Below are 19,361 nucleotides of genomic sequence, written 5' to 3' on the forward strand. Positions count from 1 at the left end.
CCTTGAATGTGGACTCTGTTAGTTACTTTAATCCATGAAATTGACCAATATAGTCTACATTCAGGGACTGTTTTGAAATTTATCTACATTCAAGGACTAAAATGACTACTCATTTCCAATTCAGGGACAAAAGTGACTAATTCCCCAACTAAATTCAATCCCAATAAACTCACTTATCCAATAATACCAACATTTTTATTTTTATTTTCATTGAAAAGAAGGAGAATATAAAAAATTTGGTCGTAGATTAAGTCTAATTTTCAAAATTGACAAAAGACATTCTTTATATTGAAAATTAAAACTAACGAGTTACAAATTCTGATGTTGCACTTTTTAGTTGTTTTGATACTGATGCAAAACAATATTCATTATTATTTGGCTTAATTACATAAATGATCCCTTAACTTATTTGTTGTTTTCGATTTGGTCCTTAACTCTAAAAAATTTCCGTTTGGTCCCTCATGTACACCTCCGTTGTGAAGTTTGTCTTCGCCGTTAATTTTTTAATGTATAATATGTATAATGTGATTTTAACCACTTGATTGCAGGTCCATTGTATCTAATAGTGCACCATCACCACATAATTTTTTTCTTTTCATCATCTCTATATTCTAACCATTCCCTTTTTGAAAAATAGATCAAATGGCTGGAATTAAAAAATTAATAAGGTATATGGTGGACCACCTACAATATTGATCCACCTAATACATTTGGAGTTAAAGTTAACCGACAGAGATCAATTTGACTAACGCGGTGTACTTGAGGGACCAAATCGAAAATAAAAATAAGTTAAGGGACCATTTATGTAATTAAACCTTATTATTTTGATGCTAAAGTTAAGTAATGCAACTTTACTTTGTTGCAAGTATTTTATGATGAAATTCATTATTTGATATTATCATTTTTTATTTTTTACGTTAAAATTTAGTGAAAATAGGTTTTACAACTTTTTTTTTAGAAAATAAAAAAGTTGAGTATTTGTACTCTTCTTGATATAATACATCTCTATCAAGGACTTCCACTATTGTTGAAATTTGATTACAATGCTGTGATTACAAGAATTCCCTCAATTACCCTAATTCTCAATTCCTACGCAACCACAACCACCAATCATCAAGTAGCTCTTGAAATTGGTGATTATCCAAGTTTTCGAATCCTTAAACTCATATACAATCCTTAAAGCTCTACATCTTGAACTCTTCTTTGCTATGTCTGGAGCTTGTATCCCCTTGAACTGAGGAAAATTAAAAAGAACCCCCAATCCCCTTGGAGGTTGAATGTAATTACTCTATTCTCTTTGAACCCTCGATTCCCAATCAAGTTCCTTGAATGAAACCAATATACGATGCCTATATCACTCTAGCAATATATGACTCTAAGATCACAAAGATTCTTAAAAAGTGTTTAATCTAAAGAACTAGTGGAAAGAGAAGTTTGAACACTTAAGAGAGATAGTTGCAATTGATTCAATATTTTTGGGCGTTGTGGGGATAAAGCTATATATAGAAATGAGTGACAAGTGTAAAAAATTTCACAAAAACAATGTATGATTCGAATCACCAAAAGTCTGATTCGATTCAGACAGACATATAGAAATAGACAATCTGGATGTATGAAAATTGATACCCATCAAACAAAGCTTGAATCAAATCAAAATCTCCCAGATGAAGGTTGATAGATTCAAATATTTGTGAATCGAATCAACACCTCAAAAAACAAGTCCAAAAGAAAATAATATTATGAATCAAGGTATTTTGATTCGATTCGCATATGATACGATTCAAAGGATCGTGAATTGAATCAAACTACATGAATCACAAGAAACAAAGGCAGAAAGAATGATTGAACAAATCAAGCAAATGTGAATTGAATCAAGCATCTTGAAAAAAAGTTTCGCCACCCAAAGAGGAACAAAAGGTCACACTTGACATCTAAGAACCATATGACACAATGAGGCAATGATTGCTAGGTGCTTTAACATTTTCTAGGCTATAAATAACATTATATAAGCATTATCAAAATAACCTAGTTAATAAACATTATCAATAAAACTAGCAACCTAAAAAACATCATCAAAACAAAAAGTTACACTATAAGGGCAACTTATTTCTCCCCCTTTTTGATGATGATGTCAACCCAGGTTGATGATGTTGGCATAGTTCCCCCTGAAATATAGCATACAAGAAACCAAACCAAGCAAGAAATAGTTATATGTACAAAGGTAAAGTATAGGTAAGGGGTATTTATTCATTGTAGCTAATACACTTGGCCCATATGTTGGCCCATTTTGATAGATCATTGTACACATTTTAGGATTTTTTGTAAAAATAAATAAAAGTTATGACGTTTTTATAATTATATAAACATTAGTCAACATTTTCGCCGTGAAAGAGTAGTGGTAATTTTCTATTTACTCGATTATCTTGATTTTCTTGTCGTTTTTCAATATCGACATTATTAAAGTCTTGAATTTACTTTGATTTGAGGATCTGCTTTGCTCGATTCGTGAAGATTGGAACAATTATTTATCACTGCTTTTTAATTGTGAAGTTATCTTTTGTTGATGGTATGAATTTTTATATTAAAACTTTATTTGATCTTTCTACTAAGATTTTGTTAACCGATTCTTATGTTTGTGTGTAGAATAAGTTTTTACATAAGAGATTCTTATGTTCTGTGCTAATTAATGTTTGAGATAACTTGTTTATAACTTTATAAGTTTGCTAATTGATTTTCTCAACAAGTATTTTTTTTTTTTTTTTTGATAAAGCTACCAATCAATAAATGCTGCCAGGAGCGGCCTGAACCGGATACAAAAGTACAAAAACAAAACAAAGAACAAGCAAACAATCACCCTCCTAATGTAAGAAGGAGAAAGCGAGAACAATAGTTAATTCAAAGACATTCTAGAGTTGGGTATCCCTAATCTGTCCCTAGCCAAAAGAGCATGAATGAAAGTTGGAGGGGCTGGCCACCATTGTGAAGAGAACATAGAAAGTCCTTGACCATTCTTTGCTAAAGCATCTGCAACCTTATTTCCTTCCCTATAAATGTGAGTGCAAGTACAAACAATGCTTTGACAGAACCTGATGCAGTTATGCCATCTGACTCTCATCTTCCAAGGGACACCAAAACTATTGTGAAAAGCATTAACAACCTTAATGGAATCTGTTTCCAAACAAATGTTACTCAAACCCAGCTCTTTGGCTTTTTCAATTGCAAGCATACAAGCACATAATTCAGCTTCCACAGGATTAGCATTGCCAATGTTACTAGATAGAGCTCCCAAAAACTGAAACTGAGAATCTCTGAACACCAAGCCAATAGAACCACAGGGATGAGCTCCTACAGAGGAACCATCATAGTTTATTTTAACAGTGTTACCATTAGGAGGATTCCAGACAATATCAGCCACATTGTAGGCTCTCTGCACTTTGAGAGGGATGCTAAACAGTCTTGAAAGCTTGTAATCTTGCATTGAGGAAGCACCTAAAGACAAAGGTTATAGCTGAGCTTTACTTCTGCAAGCACACTGTTAAACAGGGATGGCATAGCATGATGTATATTATCAAAGTATCTATGATTTCTTTCAGTCCATATAGCCCATATCATATGAATAATAGCAGAGTTCATCAATTGTTGCACCAGATTACTTCCAGCACCAATCCTATTCATAAGGAGATTAAGGCAATTGGAACAGTCCAATATCTGATCAGCACCTTTGCTTAACCAATCCCATAGTTGTATAGTAACAGGGCAAGTAAAAAATATATGATGAGATGTTTCATTATTGTTCTTACAGAAACCACAAACAGACACAATGCAGCATCCACGCTTCCTTAGATTTTAACAAGTATAACTCATATACTTAATTAACTTTGTCCAATTACCATGATATTTTAACAAGATCAACCTAATTACTTCATTGGTAGCTAAGACCTCGTGGTACATATGTTGGCCCATTTTGATAGCGCATTGTACACTTTTTTAGGATTTTTTTTGTAAAATAAAAAAAGTTATGACATTTTTATAATTACATAAAACATTAGTCACCATTTGTATATTTAGATTCTTCTAGGTTTAGATACGACATATATATTTGAAATTTCTCTTTCTTTTCTTCCTTCTTCTAAGATCATCCACCGTCATCGAGATCTTCGTCTTGAAAGAGTTGTGGTAATTTTATATTTACTCAATTGTCTTAAATTTCTTGCCGTTTTTCAATATTGACATTGTTAAAATATTGAATTTACTTTGATTTGAGGATCAGGCGTTGATCGATTCGCGAGGATTGGAACAATTATATCCATCATTGCTTTTAACCGTGAAGTTATCTTTTGTTGAAGGTATGAACTGTCATAACGATGCTTTATTTGAAGGTTTGGTCTTTCTACTAAAATTTATTAACCGATTGATTAGATTTGTGTGTAGAATGATTTTTTTTATCAGGAATTCTTATGTTATGTGGTAGTTTATGTTTGTGATAACTTCTTTATAAATTTATAAGCCTGACAATTGATTTTCAGAATCATTATATTTTAATCGGGAAAGATTAGGGTAGTTTCCTGGCGTTTTTCAATATTGAGATTATTAAAATCTAAATTTTACTTTGATTAGAAGATAAAATGTTGTTCAATTCGTGAGGATGAAAAGATTATCTATCATTCCTCTTAAATTGTAATGTTTTCTTTTGTTTAAGATATGCATTTTCACATCGAAGCTTTATTTTAAACTTTGGTCTAGCTACTGATATTTCTTAATTGATTGATTACATTTTTGTGTAGCATGAGTTTCTTTCATATGAGATTCTTATGTTGTTCTATAATTAATGTTTTAATTTTTTGTTCAATAAAATTATAAGCATGATAATAGAATTGTTGAAACTTATATTCGGATTGGGGAAGAAATTGTTCACAAAAATCGAGAAATGAAAAAATTAGGGCATTTTTCTTTACTACTTGTTCTTTAATTTCTATTGTTATGTTGATATATATTTGGCTCCCCTATTCACAAACAAATATTGGATCATATTTATAAATTTGATCCTTTAACCCGAAGGATTTATAAAAAAAATATATTGACAGATGAAGGATTTATAGTTATTTCATATTTGTTCTTTTCTTTGTACTTTGCTTGATATAGTATTCCTCTATCGTGTTTTATATTATTTGTTTATTGTGCTTTGAAAATAAATTATTTTAAATCTATTACCTCTCAAACCCATGTAACCCCTGTGAAGTATGATCAATACAAAGAAGGATGTTTTTCTGTCTTAATACCTCAGTTTTGAGGTTGAGTAACCCTTGCAATCCCATGTTAGATCACTAGGTAAATAAAGTTTGACTAATATTTTTTTAATTAGGTTTCAAACTCAATTAAGTTTGATCAATTAGTCTTAAACCAAATGTTATTATTCAATTGAGTGAAATCATTAAGTTAAAAAGTCATTTTTCATACTTAACATGCCTCATTACCTCTAATGGTGGACAATTCCATACCAAAATGTGCACACATTTGTAATATTGTGATATATGACATATTATTATTTAAATTTGTAATGTTGTCTTTGAAATTGTGAGGGTTGGACAATTTAGTCCCTCAAGTTAACAAAATAGCAACTAGACTGACATCGTGGTTTTAATTTTTGACAAAAAGGCTAATTAAATTTAAATTGTTGGACTCATTGGATTCTTGATATATTTAAGGTACTAAATTGTTCAACCCTCGCAATTTTAAACACTAAATAGATTGTGTTATTTGTGGTGTACACATGTTATTCTTATTTGTTATGTTTTACAATTTAAGCTCTTTGTAATCAATCGAACTACCAAATCGATATCAATATGAAAAATTATTTATCTCCAACACTTTCATTTTCTCACAGATTGTAAAAATCTATTTTACATGTTTATTTTTATCAGATCAATTCAAAAAAAGTTAATAAATAATGGCTCCCTTTTTTGAACTTATTTTTATGATAGATGTAGGTGATATAGAGCCCCATCTCTTTTTCTGAATGATCTATTTTTATGGCCTATGATATCTTGCTTTAAAAATGAAAAATTCATTGACATTAGTAAATCCTTTTGTAACAATCACAATAAATTGCAGATAAATGCTATGAAAATCATAGTAAAACTAACTAAGAGAAAATCATATTGTGTAACAATTTACAAGAAAGTGATTTGAATCATTTACTCTACACCAAACCATCATGTATTGATTCTGTTCCATTGTAAACAGATTTAAGAGAATATTTTTTGTTAAAAACCTTCTCTATCTTGCTTTTTCTTATGGTTAATTCATAATATATTTACCATTTTGGTTATTTTTTAAAGATTATATTTCGAAAATTTGATTGTTATGTTAATTAGCTTAGTTTAATATATTTAAACAAGTTTATTTTTATCAGATGTCATTGCATGAAGATATTGTGGAGAAACAACCTAAAATAAATAAAGTAATGCATAATGAAATAAAAGTGGACATAATTAGTGCCATGCCTGATTGCATTATTTTATACATCATGGATTTTCTGATTACAAAAGAAGTTGTTCAGACTTGTATCTTATCCAAAAGATGGAAGGATCTTTAGAAACATCTTCCTACTTTGAATGTTAGCCATGTACACTTTAAGAGAGCAGATTTTTTCAAGAAGTTTTTGAATAAGGTTTTGAAACACCATGAAAAATCTAGTGCCTCGTGCCTACGTAATATTGAAGTTGATCATCAGGGGTATGTTCCATCAAAACTTTTGAGCAAGATGAGCAATTGTGCTGTAAATCATAAGGTGGAAAAATTCAAAGTTGGCACCTACCTTCGTGATAAGGAAAGTAATATGCTACTTTTTCGCTCAATATTCTCCCTTCATTCTTTGAAGTGTCTTGACCTTTCATTTTATAGATGTGAATGTGAAGTAAAACTTCCAGAAACTCTAGACCTTCCAGAGTTAGCAAACTATTGTTTAAGACATGTTACATTTACTTTGGCTGATGGCAAAGATTATGCTACGCCTTTCTTAAAATGTAAGAAGCTTAGTACTTTAGTCATCGACGATTGCAAAGTAATTGGAGATGACAAAATACTTGTTATATCTGGTGATACATTTTCCAGTCTAACAATCATGTATCACTTTGCGGATCTTAAACATTTAAAAGTTCAGATATCCGCTCCGTATATGCGGTCATTTAAATTTATGGGTTGTTTTGAGGGTTATATCAATCATCAAGTCTATGAGCACAACATGGATTTTATTGAAGATGCAAGCATCATTGTTGTGTGGAATCTACCTAATCCAAAACTTGTAGAGATCTTTAAAAACATGTTGAAAAGGATCAGTAATGTACGCTCATTGAAACTTCATTGGAAGAGTCTTGAGGTACTTGAAATTAGTGTGCTCCTATTTCTTATCAAATCTATAAGAGCGGTGCTATTTGGCACGACGCTCTTTCCCCACGAATTTGTACGACCAGCACAAACTACACCTAATTTGCTCTTTTTTTAGGTTTGCATAACTGTCAGCATAAATACAACAAAAAACTAAACGCTAAAACAAAAAGTAAGTATAGTCTAAACATTGTTGCTATAATCACTGTCACCATGGGTGTTACTACAGTCCAAAGAAGTGTGTTTTCCAATGGGTAAAAATTCCAAAGAAGTGTAAAGTAATAACATGGAAGAGTTATTTAAATATATTATGTCATAGAATTGATTTGTCGTAAATGGGGTAGTAGTACACAACATCACTGGAAGATATATGTTTGTGATTTTTCATTAAATAAAAGAAAAAAATCATGTCGTGCAACATGCACGAAAAAGCATGTCGTGCGTTGTATCATTATCCAATCTATAATATTAGCATTTATTATCTACTTCAAATACTCACTAAAGATTGTGTGGCCATTAACCCTTAATATGTGCAGGGTCTTTCTCAAATCCCCAATTTTCCCAATATAGAACCAATTGGTCTTGGCAACTTGAAGTCATTAACGGTGCTTCTAGACAAATATAACAGACCACCTATGTTAGATGATGTGATGAACTATTTACTTCAAGGCTCTCCACATGCAACAAAGCTAATCAATTAAGGTAATATTAATATTATTTCTTTGTATTAAGATATGTGAAAAAATTAGCTATTGTTTTTATGATTTTAATCTCTATATATTTAATTTCTATTAAGCAAACAAAATAAATATTTTCTTCTAAAGAAACCAAGCTTTCACAAAGATACTCCGCAAAATGCTGATATAATACAATGCAAAATTATTGAGAACTGACTTAATGAAAACCAATCTTGAATATTATTTAACACAGGATGCCAAACTTTCACGCCAACCCTCTCCTTGTCCAGTAACATGAACCCTTATTTAGAGTAATATTTTTTTTTATTCGAATGACAAATAGATATAATATATACGAGAAAGAGAATGAATGTATCAGTTCGGTCAGGTTCACACAGAACACTAAATATTGAACTTGGAAATGTTTATTGTGTTTGTACATTATGTAAATTATAAAGAAGGAAGAATTGCCTTATTTTTTATATGATAAAATGGTAAATTTTGGTTTGATTATTAGGGATGGAAATAGGTCAGGCCGGCCTACAGGGCCTACGACCTAGCCTACAACAGGCCAGGTCAGACAAGACTTTTTTCTTAAATAAAGAAGGCTTAGGCTTTTTTAGAAGCCTATTTATCTTAAAAGGTCAGGCTGGAGGCCATTCAAAAAGCCTCTTAAGCCTATTAGGCCGGCCTATTTAAGTAAATATGGATAATTTTATTTATTTTTATATTATATTTTGTACTTTGAATTAAATTATAAATATGTTAACTGTTTTAGTAATTTAAGCTTATTAGCCTACATTAATTTTTTGCATATTTATATGTATTATTATAAACTAAAATTGAAATCTGATACAATATATAGTCAAATACCCCTAAAAATTCATGTTGATTATCAAAAGAGAGATTAATCTAATTGATATATTAGTTCGCTAGTCTATTTAAACTTAGATCACATTGCTTATTTAAAGATGTTCATATGAAACAGGCTAGCAGGCCGTATCAGGCTTTCAGAAGGCCAGACTCAGGCCTAAAAAAGTAAGCCTATGATATACCGCAGGCCAGGCTTAGGCCTTCAAAAAAATTTGTAGGCCAGGCTCAGACCTTGCAAAGCCTAACTCAGCCTATCCTATTCCCATCCCTATTGATTATATTTTATCTTTAATGAAAGGAATTGGATATGTTGGTCAAGGAAGTTTTATGTATAATCCAAAATCACATGGGATGCTAATTTCCCCCTTCAAATCTACCATTTCTTTGGAGTACATTTTTCTTTCTTCTTATTATTTCTAGCTCACCTTTTCTTTCTTCTCTTTGATACAGGGATATCCAACTTCAACAACAGACATGTCTTTTCAATATTCTGTCTTGACTCGATAGTTTGGTTATTATGGTGATTCTGATGTACAACTTCGACGATCGGTTGCAAGTGGTTTTTTTCAAAGTCAGATAATTTTTCTTAGACAGTTAATTAATGTGGTTTACTGTTTTGGTGGAGTTTAAACCACCGAAGAATCAAGACCTGTAAATGAAAGACCTTTAAAATCAGAAGTGCTTTAATGTCCGACACTGATAGGACAAGTGTTTGTTATTTTAGACAAGTGCGTAATTTTTTGTTCTTTACTTTAGTACTTCTTGTGTGATAATTTATGTTTGAAATAGCTTGTCATAAATTTATAAGTTTGAGAATTGAATTTTTGAATTATTATATTAAGATTGGTGTGTAACTCATTTCAATGCTTGAGGATGGAAAATATTAGGGCATGTTTTTTTTTTCGTTTTTCAATATTGATATTATTAAAATCTAAAAATTTACCCTGATTTGAAAATCATGCATTGTTTGATTCGTGAGGATTGATACAATTATTTCTCACCACTCTTAAATTGTTAAGAGTTCTTTTGTTTAAGGTATGAATTTTCATATTGACGCATTACTTGAAGTTTTCTTCTTGCTACTAAGATATGTCGTGTGATTGACTAGATTTGTGTGGAGAATGAGTTTTTTTACATAAGAGGTTCTTATGTTTTGTGATAATTATTATTTCAAATAATTTTTTTATAAAAAAAAATAAAAATTCCGAAATCAATAGCAATGGAAAACATCAGGAGGAGACAAGACATCCAAACTAGCTTGGCACCTCAAGATCACCTCCATCCTCTGCCACCATGCCCATAAAATTTTATTAAAAAAATGAGAAAATTGTACAAGCAGGGGGGACCAGACTTGAAACCGCAAAAAGAATGTAGAAAACTAAAATAAAACCCGAGACCTAAGGAAAACGGTAATTCGAAAGCCCAACCCAGTCCCTAAAAAAAATCTTGGCTAAAAAGAGTCGTTATATTATTCATACAATACCCCGTAACCCGAATATAATTCTAATACCAGTAGTAAGATGTCGAAAAGGTGCCTTAGGTTCAGCAATAAACGTAATCTCCGGTCTATGATTTCGATAAAAATCATGAAGTGCAGTTCGGGATTCTGAATTTTCATACCTCTAATATTCCAAAAAAAATATCTTCATTGTGAAGTGGATGAAGGATCACCCTTTGAACGGGTATTGTAAGCCAACCTATTAAGAGCCTTGCGTTGCTTTTTTGTCAAAACGGGAGTAAAAGGTGCATTGTTCTCGTCTTTGTTTTCCAACACATGCCGAACCAAATCAATATCCTTACGGAGTGTAGGACAAATCTCACTTGTGTTCACGCTCACAATTTGCGTCACCAGAGCCGAACTTGCAGGAGAAGAGAGAGTGCTATACTACCCTCGACATTCAGGACTTTCTCCAAAGGTTCCACCTGTTCTAATATTGGCCATGTTATAAGACTGATAATTGAATTTTTGAGTAATTATAATAGAATTGGGAAGAGTAATTTATAATAGAATTGGGAAAACGGTTCTCTAAAATTGCAAAGTCATTTTATGACTGATTGTGCAAAACTCATTTCAAAGATTATCAATGGGAAAGAATATGTGTTTTCTTTTTTTTACTTGACTTTGAATTTTTAATTTTTATTGATTTTACCCAAGAACACTTGAATGATATCGTTGGTCTCTCTTTTCCTCTATAATTCTAAGTGAGACATTTTAACTTGAATCTTTTCAACTTAAACCAACAGAAACATAGACTACTCTACCCCAAAAAAGAATACATAATTAATTTATTCTTTATTTTAAACATTTAAGAATGTTAATTTATAATGAATTGAATATTATTATTTTGTGTAAAAGAACGCATGTGTGTTCTTGGATTTGAATATAAACTTCACATTATTGACAAATTTCTATTTTGTGTTTGATGAACTTTAATCACTCAATCTCCGAATTGTCATCACTTACTCATTGAACTCCAATTTAGTCAACATCTTTTTAACTTGATGAATTGAAGGATTAGGACAAAAAGAATTGTCTGGTTGTAAAGATAGAAAAACATTTTGTATTTTAATCCTTTGATTCGAAGGCAGAGTAATCCTTGTAATTTGACGTTCGGTTAATAAGTAATTAAACTTTAACAAATAATTTATCTATTTAACTTTCAAAATTAAGCACACTTGATTGGTTTGTCTCTAATTAAATGTCATTATTAATTTGGCTGCCAATTCATTTGAATAAAAAATAATTTTTCATTCTTATCATGCCTCATAACCTCTAAATTCTAATGGTGGATACATGCATACCAAAATGTGCAGGCAATCTTATGAACGGTGTGATATATGGCATATAATTACCTAAATAATCAATCTGGCCCTTCAAATTATGGTGGTCAGTCAATTTAGTCCATCATGTTTATAAAATAGCAAATAGACTAACCACAGTGTTCTAAATTTTGAAAAAAAGAAGTTAAATAGACTGAAATTGTTCAATTTAAGGGACTGCATAGATATTTCATAAAACTTATATCCTACACCCCCATCTCTTTTTTTAAATGATCTATTATTATGGCCTTTGATCTCTTGCTTTAGAAGTGACAAATTAATTGGTATGATAAATACGTTTTGTAACAATCAAAACAAATTGCAAATAAATGCAATTTGCTTACGAAATGCTCAAAACTTGTCTTTGCTAAGCTCTTAGGTCAAAATACCTATTGTTTGTTGATTTGGAGGCACAAAAGGTAGATAAAATATTCCATAATTTATTTTCTCTTTTATAAAGTGACGATTAATTTCAATATTCTTTGTTTGATTTTGTTGAACTGGATTATAGGCTATCTTATTACGGTCTTGTTGTCACAAATATAAATTCAATGGAAGTTCTACTGTCATCTTTAGCTCCTTTAGAACTCAATGAATCCAAAGACCCTTACAAATTCCTTGGGTCATTTCTCTAAACTCAGCCTCTACATTGCTCCTAGCAAGCAACCACACCTTCCTTCTTACTTCTCCATGTTACCAAGTTTCACAATACATCAGTACAATATCCTGAAGTCAACTTTCTATCTGTAATGGATCATGCCCAAACAGCATCAGTCAAAATAGCCACATTCATATCACTGGTTTTCCCAAAGAATAAGCCTTTTTCGGGAATAACCTTCAAATATCTCATAATTCTATAGACGGTGCCAAGGTGTTATTCTTAAGGGGCATGCACAAATTTACTAACAACGGCTAACATGGAAAGCAAAGTCAGGTCGTGTATGTGCCAAGTAAATCAATTTCCCAACTAACTTTTGGTATCTTTCTGTGTCGACATGTATGCCCCCTTTTTCCCAAAGTTTTGCATTTGGATCCATGGGAGTATCATCAGGTCTACATCCACTCATACCTATTTCTTTTAAGAGATCAAGAATGTACTTTCGTTGAGACACTGTTATTCCTTTCTTTGATCTGGCTACTTCCATGCCAAGGAAGTACTTTAGGGATCCCGAGTCTTTGATTTCAAACTCTGTTGTGAGGTTTCTCTTTTGTCTTCCCATTTCTGTGACATCATATCGAGTAAGAACTATATCATTGACATAAACAATTAAAATAGTAATATTTCCACTAGGATTGTACTTTATGAATATAGTGTGATCTGATTCCCTTTGAGTGTATCCGTGTTTCTTTACTGATTGAGTAAACTTTTTGAACCAAACTCTTGGAGACTGCTTTAAACCATAAAGAGATTTTTTTTCAATTTGCACACCTTTAAACCAATTTTTTGTGCTCTTCTGTCTACATGTGCAAATGGACAAAGGACCTCAAGAACAAAAGGAATGCAATGGATAATTATACTTTCAACAAAGGAAATTCAAAGAACTATTCAACAGAATTATCCATATCAGGCAAAGGGTCGACGTTCTTGATTGAAGATTCTCAACGACTCTATTTGCGCTGACACTCTTCTCGAACCTCTGTCAAATGACTGCCTATACAAGGAGTTGTAGACCTGAAGAAGATTAACAAGACTCTACTATTTTACTATGTCATTACTCTTTCAAATCTAATAGCACAAAACACTAAGGATTTTTGTATTTAAATTCATACCTTAGAAATCCTAAAGAGTCTTTTCATTCGGTCAGTGTACACTACCATTGTTAAATCAAGTGTATGAACAATTTTATTCGTATTTAGAAAGTCTCTCATGTGCGTTGTTGATCATATAAGTCTCTTGGTGAAACCTTGAGCATTTAGGAAGTCTCGACTAGTTATGATTGAGCAATGGAAGTCTCTTCGAGTTGTCCTTAAGCAAGGAGGTCTTTAAGTAGTGACCTAGAGAAAGGAAGTCTTGTGAAGTTGTGCTTGAACAAGGACGTCTCTTGGAAGGGTCTTGGAAGTGCAAGGGGACTGGACTACTACTATATGTTGTAGGAGGAACCAGTATAAAATTGCTTTGTGTCTGCTTTCTCTCTCTGTGTTCTGTACTTATTCGCTGCATGTAGACTATGAATCAGAATATGTATACCTTAGATTCTGACCAGCTTATAAACACCAAGAAAAAGAAACCACAAAGAGCCAACACAATTCACCCCTCCTGTGTTTTTCTCACCTTCACAAGCCATTGAACACAACTTGGATTTGATAAAACATGCAACAAAATCATTGTTTGATCGAATTTAGATCATCCGAAAGTTTTGGAGGCCTTAAAACATTTCTTATTTACTTCAAATAATTACTAATGAATTTGTGCATCAACCCTTAAATTGTTTGTTGTTCTGATGGAGGTTAACCCACTAAAGAATCAAAACCTCTAAATCATAGGCATCTCTGAGATTAGATGTGTCTATATGTCCGATACTTATAGGTCAAGTATTTGATAGTTTAGACAAGCGTGTAAAAAAAATTATTTACTTTGACGTTACTGCTCAAAGTCTCGAAGCCATGACGATCAAAGAAGGTTTTAAAGACATTTACTTTCAGTGTATATATCATATTTTACCTTTACACGAGTGAAGATAAACAAAAAATGATAAATAAATTCTTCATTCCTATAAACGTATCAACTTTCTTTTTTCGTCCCTAAACAAAAGTGATAGTAATGTGTGCCTATAAATTTTCCTCCACGCAAGTTTAGTCCCTGTTAAAACCAAATTTGCTTAATTATCGTTAAGTTTAAAAAAAAATTAATAATAAATGTGTAGACATATTTAGAACATTAAAATATCTAAAATTATCTTACATGTGATAAATAAAATCTGAATTTTTTAATGCAAAAATTCAACATTACATTAATAAAATATATAACATTACAATATGATATTTTTTTCAACATTACATTGAAAAAATTAAAAATTAAAGTAATAAAAATCTGGTTCTAAAAATTATATTCTGAGCTTTTTTGTGTGGAGGAATTTTTTATAAAATTTTAAATATTTTTACAAAAACTGCAGGCTTAAATTTTTTATAGGGATGTGAAAGTGCTACTTTTCTTTACGAGGATGAAAAACAGAAATTGATAATTTTAAAGGGACAAAAATTTTATTGCTTATATTATGGGACGGAGGGAGTATATATATGATTCATCTGATCCTTAAATCAAATCATTTATATGTATATTTTCACATTGATGCCTTTACAAAATTAAATGTTGATGTAAATTAGTGTGAATGTATATTGGATAAGTGGACATGAATTTAGACCTTTGAATGCACAAATTGAGTTTTGAAATTTTTTCGAGGTCTGGAATGATTCGTCAGACGAACCTGCCTATGCCAAACTAATAAGGTAGAGCTCAAAAAATTTATGTGTTTTTGACAATGACGTAGATTTGTTTGTGAAGTGAGTAAGAAAAAAATTGGAATATTTCTCCTCTAGGATAGTCCTCCCTCGTTATTCTTTTCTTCATCCTTCTCCTCTTATCACTACAAGAAATCCTGCATTTTGCCAGGAAATTATGCCAGGAGCATCAACTCCTGGCAAATTTGCCAGGGACTATGCCAAGGAAACCCCTGGCAAAACGACATAGGGACCACTTACAATTAGAGAGGGGTTTACCCCTGGCAAAAAACACAACCCCTGGCAAATGACCTTTATCTCCTTTTTCTCTCCCTCCCTCCCATTATTATTATCATGAAAGCCAATTAAAAAAATAAAAAATCTGACTCATTCCTCTTCTTCCTCTCTCTTACGATACCAGCCTCCAATTCTCTCTTCAAACAACCCAACCACCGCCACCAGCTTACCGGCGATTCCTTGGCCGCCATTCTCACCGATTGACGAAAATGAAACCATTTTCTTTTTCCACTCGACGAGAGCTTTCCGTTGGTCCAATTAGTTTCACGAAAGGAGCAACTTTTCTGTTGACCCTTTTTCTTCCTCCGCCGCAGTAAGGTCTTTTCCGGTCACCATACATCTCTTTCCTTCTTCTTCTTTTATGCTTCATTCATTTTTGCGACGTTTTCCTTCTTTTCTCTTTATTTTTGTGGTGAGAATCAGTTGGGAAGAACCACCGTGTAGGAGCTCCGATGGCCGCCATTAACTTCACCTTCTCCAAGGGTGAGTGTTCTCCTTTCATCAATTTTTGAGTTTGAGATTTGAAAACTAAAGAGGATTAATTTTTGTTGAACCCTAACTTTTCCACTCCCAACACATTTGGTTTATGTTTCTATCAGAATCCAAATTGTAAATTGTTATATCTCTTACTGCAATATCACTAGTTTCACAATGGATATATCTTGGTAAGTTCACAAATGAGTTAAGGTTCACCAATGTGTTGTGTTCATAGAAAATATATTAATTGGTCCATTTTCTGATAACTGCGTTTGTTTATGTCTGATGTGTGAAATGAATTAATTTCATGATAACTGCGTTAACACTTTCTGATAAATATATATGATACTACTATTGTTTTGATATGTTTATGTTAATCGTATTTATGTTTGTTATTTAGTATGTAGGTATGATTCTGAAGGTAGTGATGCTTCAATGTCTGCTTTGAGATCTGATTCAATTCCATCGTCCAAGAATGGAATCAAATCAGTGTACTCTGATTGTGTTCAAGTTTCTTACATAACCTCAAACCTTCATGGGCTGAGAAGGAATTCATTGAGCAGCCTGCATTCTTTATATTTAGAGGATATACATATGTTCATTATTCTCTTTAGGGTAAGGAGTCCTGTGAAATGAACACTAAAGAGAAGATAAAAGCTTCTCGTAAGAAGCTAGACGATGGGATTGTACTGTGGAAAGTTGGGAAGTATGAAAGAGCTTCTAAAAGATTTAAACAGGTGACTATCATGTATATTTTGCTTAAACTAATATACAAAATTAGCTTGTTCATTTTGCCGGTTCTATCATGTATATTTTCTTAAACTGAACAATAATGCAGGCTGTAAAGATCATAGAGGATGGTACTTCCTTCAGTGATGATGAGAAGAAAGATGTCAGGGACTTGAAGTCATCTTGCGGTGTACACATTTCAAAATGCGATGCGATGTTGCTTTATGATCAACAACTTATGAAATCGTATGAAGAGCACCGGGTATGGATGATGTCTCCTATTTTTGTACTTTGAGACTTTGATGACATTTGAGCTATTTTATAATATTTAGTGGGGCATATCTATGAATTAGAGAAGATAAACTATTTCAACAGTTGAGTTAGTGCTTAAGGAATCAATTTATTGAAGTTAAAAACAACTAGTTGATAGATTAGCCTTTGAAAGTAATGATTCTTGATGACGAACGATACTAAATTCTTATTAAGTTCTTGATATGGATTGTAGTGTTGATGCTATTTTGAAAATGATGACTTAAATTGATATTAGGTTGTTTCCAGGTAGTAACATTTAATTCATATTTAACAATTTTTAGTTAGAAATTCTCCTACTTTATGTTTGTTCTTTTATTAATGTACTACTTTATCATCAGAGATTTTAAGGGCTTCTAGAAAGAGTGGATTGATGTAGAACCAAGGGTTTAGTGACTATGACAGAGTGCATTTTGGAAGTGTCCAGCCTAGTCTTATGCCTTCTTTAGACACTACATCAAGTTTCACCGGATGGAACAGCTTGTCGCATGAAGTAAGCGTTTCTGTTCTATGCTTTTATTTAATGAACCATTCGTTCTCGCATGTAGTAAGCATTCATATGTGTTAGTGTCGGACACGCCTTTTAGAATAAAAGGTGCTACATTTTTAATGTTAAGCCATTGTAAAAGAAAGATAAATTAGCATCTGGTCCATTGATCTGTATTTTTTTATAAATTTTGAAACAGAGAAGCTATACCATGTGTTATTTCTATCATGTACCAATATTCCCTTCCATTACTTTTTCATTCTTTAACTTATATTTTTATCTCTACCCTCTAACCATCAAATTTGCTAAGAGATTAAGTCAAATATTACATCAGGGGCTCAATGTGGATTGGCAAAGAGCACCAACAGTCTCAAATTCTCACATAGTGAAGAAGATGTTGCGCTTGGATATTCCTCATGATAACCATCCAACTGGAAGATATTTGAAACATTATATAAATGCATTGTCCATTATAAGAAATCATAGAAGAGCTACTCAGACATGTGGTATTTCTATTTTTCAACTCTTGTAATTTTAGTAATATGAATAACAGTTTTTTTCACTTTCTTTTTCCCTTGACACATTGTCATTATAATATGCATTTTTATGCAAGGTGTTTCCAAATATGTTGCTTTCCTTTTCGAAATTAAAAGAGGACTTGGATTTCCTGCAGTAAGGGAAACTATACAATCACACAGTCAAGTGAGCTCGGCTATATGAAGATCGGAGGACTAATATATTGATTTTACCAAATCGGGCTTTAAAATGTAACTCGAAAAAAAAATTGTTTTTTAAATTATTTTAATTATTAAATTTTAATATTTTGATTTTATAAACAATTAAAAAAATAATTTTTTTTTTAAAAAATTCGTACACAATTTGCCAGGGGTTTACCCCTCGCAATGTCCCTGGCATGTGATGCTGACACAGTCTCCAAAAGCCTGCATTGACCAGAATGCGTCAGAAAAGCCTGCAATCATGCAGACACAGTTTGCCAGGGGTTAAGCCAGGGCCTGTGCCAGGAGCGCATTTGCCAGGAGCTAAAGCCCTGGCAGAGTCATTTGCGATGAGCATATTTGCTGGTGATTCTGCTCCTGGCAAAACTCCTGGCAAACGTCCATTTGCCAGGGTTTTTAGCATTTTGCCAGGGCTTCTGCCCCTGGCAAAATGCAACATTTCTTGTAGTGTATTTTCTTCAACTAAGCGTTTATTTTTATTTTTTTTGACAAAAACAAAATGATATTCATTCATTCAAATCGATAGAGTACATCAGATACAAACATCGCTAAAAACGTAAAAGGTAAATCTGCGAACAAACTCACAGCACCCAAGTTAATAGCATACAACGGCAAAATGCCTACAAATAATATGATAAAACCTAAGTCACCGAAATACCCATGCTTCCGGATCTGCAACGTTGACGCCCAAATTATTGGTTGAATTTGTAGTCGACTGATGTAGATCTTTCAATAGGAACTAAACAAACACCGCGACAAGACGCGAAACCAAACGCCGTACAAGACGACGAACAACACAACGCCGCACATAGACAACGAAATCACAAAAAAAATACAAGAAAAAACTTGATAGATGTGAAAACCACTTATTTAGATTGGAAGAAAAGAGGAAAAAAAGATGTAGAGGGGTGATTCTAGGTCAAAAAGACCTAAAACCACCCATCCTCGATTAACGAAGGAGAAAGAAAGTTTAGAGAGAAATTAGAGTTTCTCTCACTAAAAAACTAACGACTACATTTAAATATAATCAACTAAGCGTTTATTATTAATAATCTTTGTATTACATTGCTTTGTTTTTTTATTTATTTATTTCAAAGATTTATTTGTTTTAGATTTTTGCTATAGTATTTA

At 32.2% G+C, this 19,361-nt stretch overlaps 1 long non-coding RNA gene across 1 annotated transcript; it reads left to right on the plus strand.

Annotated features, from left to right (window-relative positions):
• The first annotated feature begins 15,533 nt into the window (after positions 1–15,533).
• Positions 15,534–18,072, plus strand: LOC25489043 (uncharacterized). The gene is made up of 6 exons (XR_003009842.2): positions 15,534–15,809; positions 15,915–15,974; positions 16,369–16,705; positions 16,807–16,959; positions 17,348–17,499; positions 17,828–18,072. It is a non-coding gene; the product is annotated as an uncharacterized lncRNA (long non-coding RNA).
• Positions 18,073–19,361: the final 1,289 nt, after the last annotated feature.

This window comes from Medicago truncatula, chromosome 3 (assembly GCF_003473485.1).
Source record: "Medicago truncatula cultivar Jemalong A17 chromosome 3, MtrunA17r5.0-ANR, whole genome shotgun sequence".
NCBI lineage: Eukaryota > Viridiplantae > Streptophyta > Magnoliopsida > Fabales > Fabaceae > Medicago > Medicago truncatula.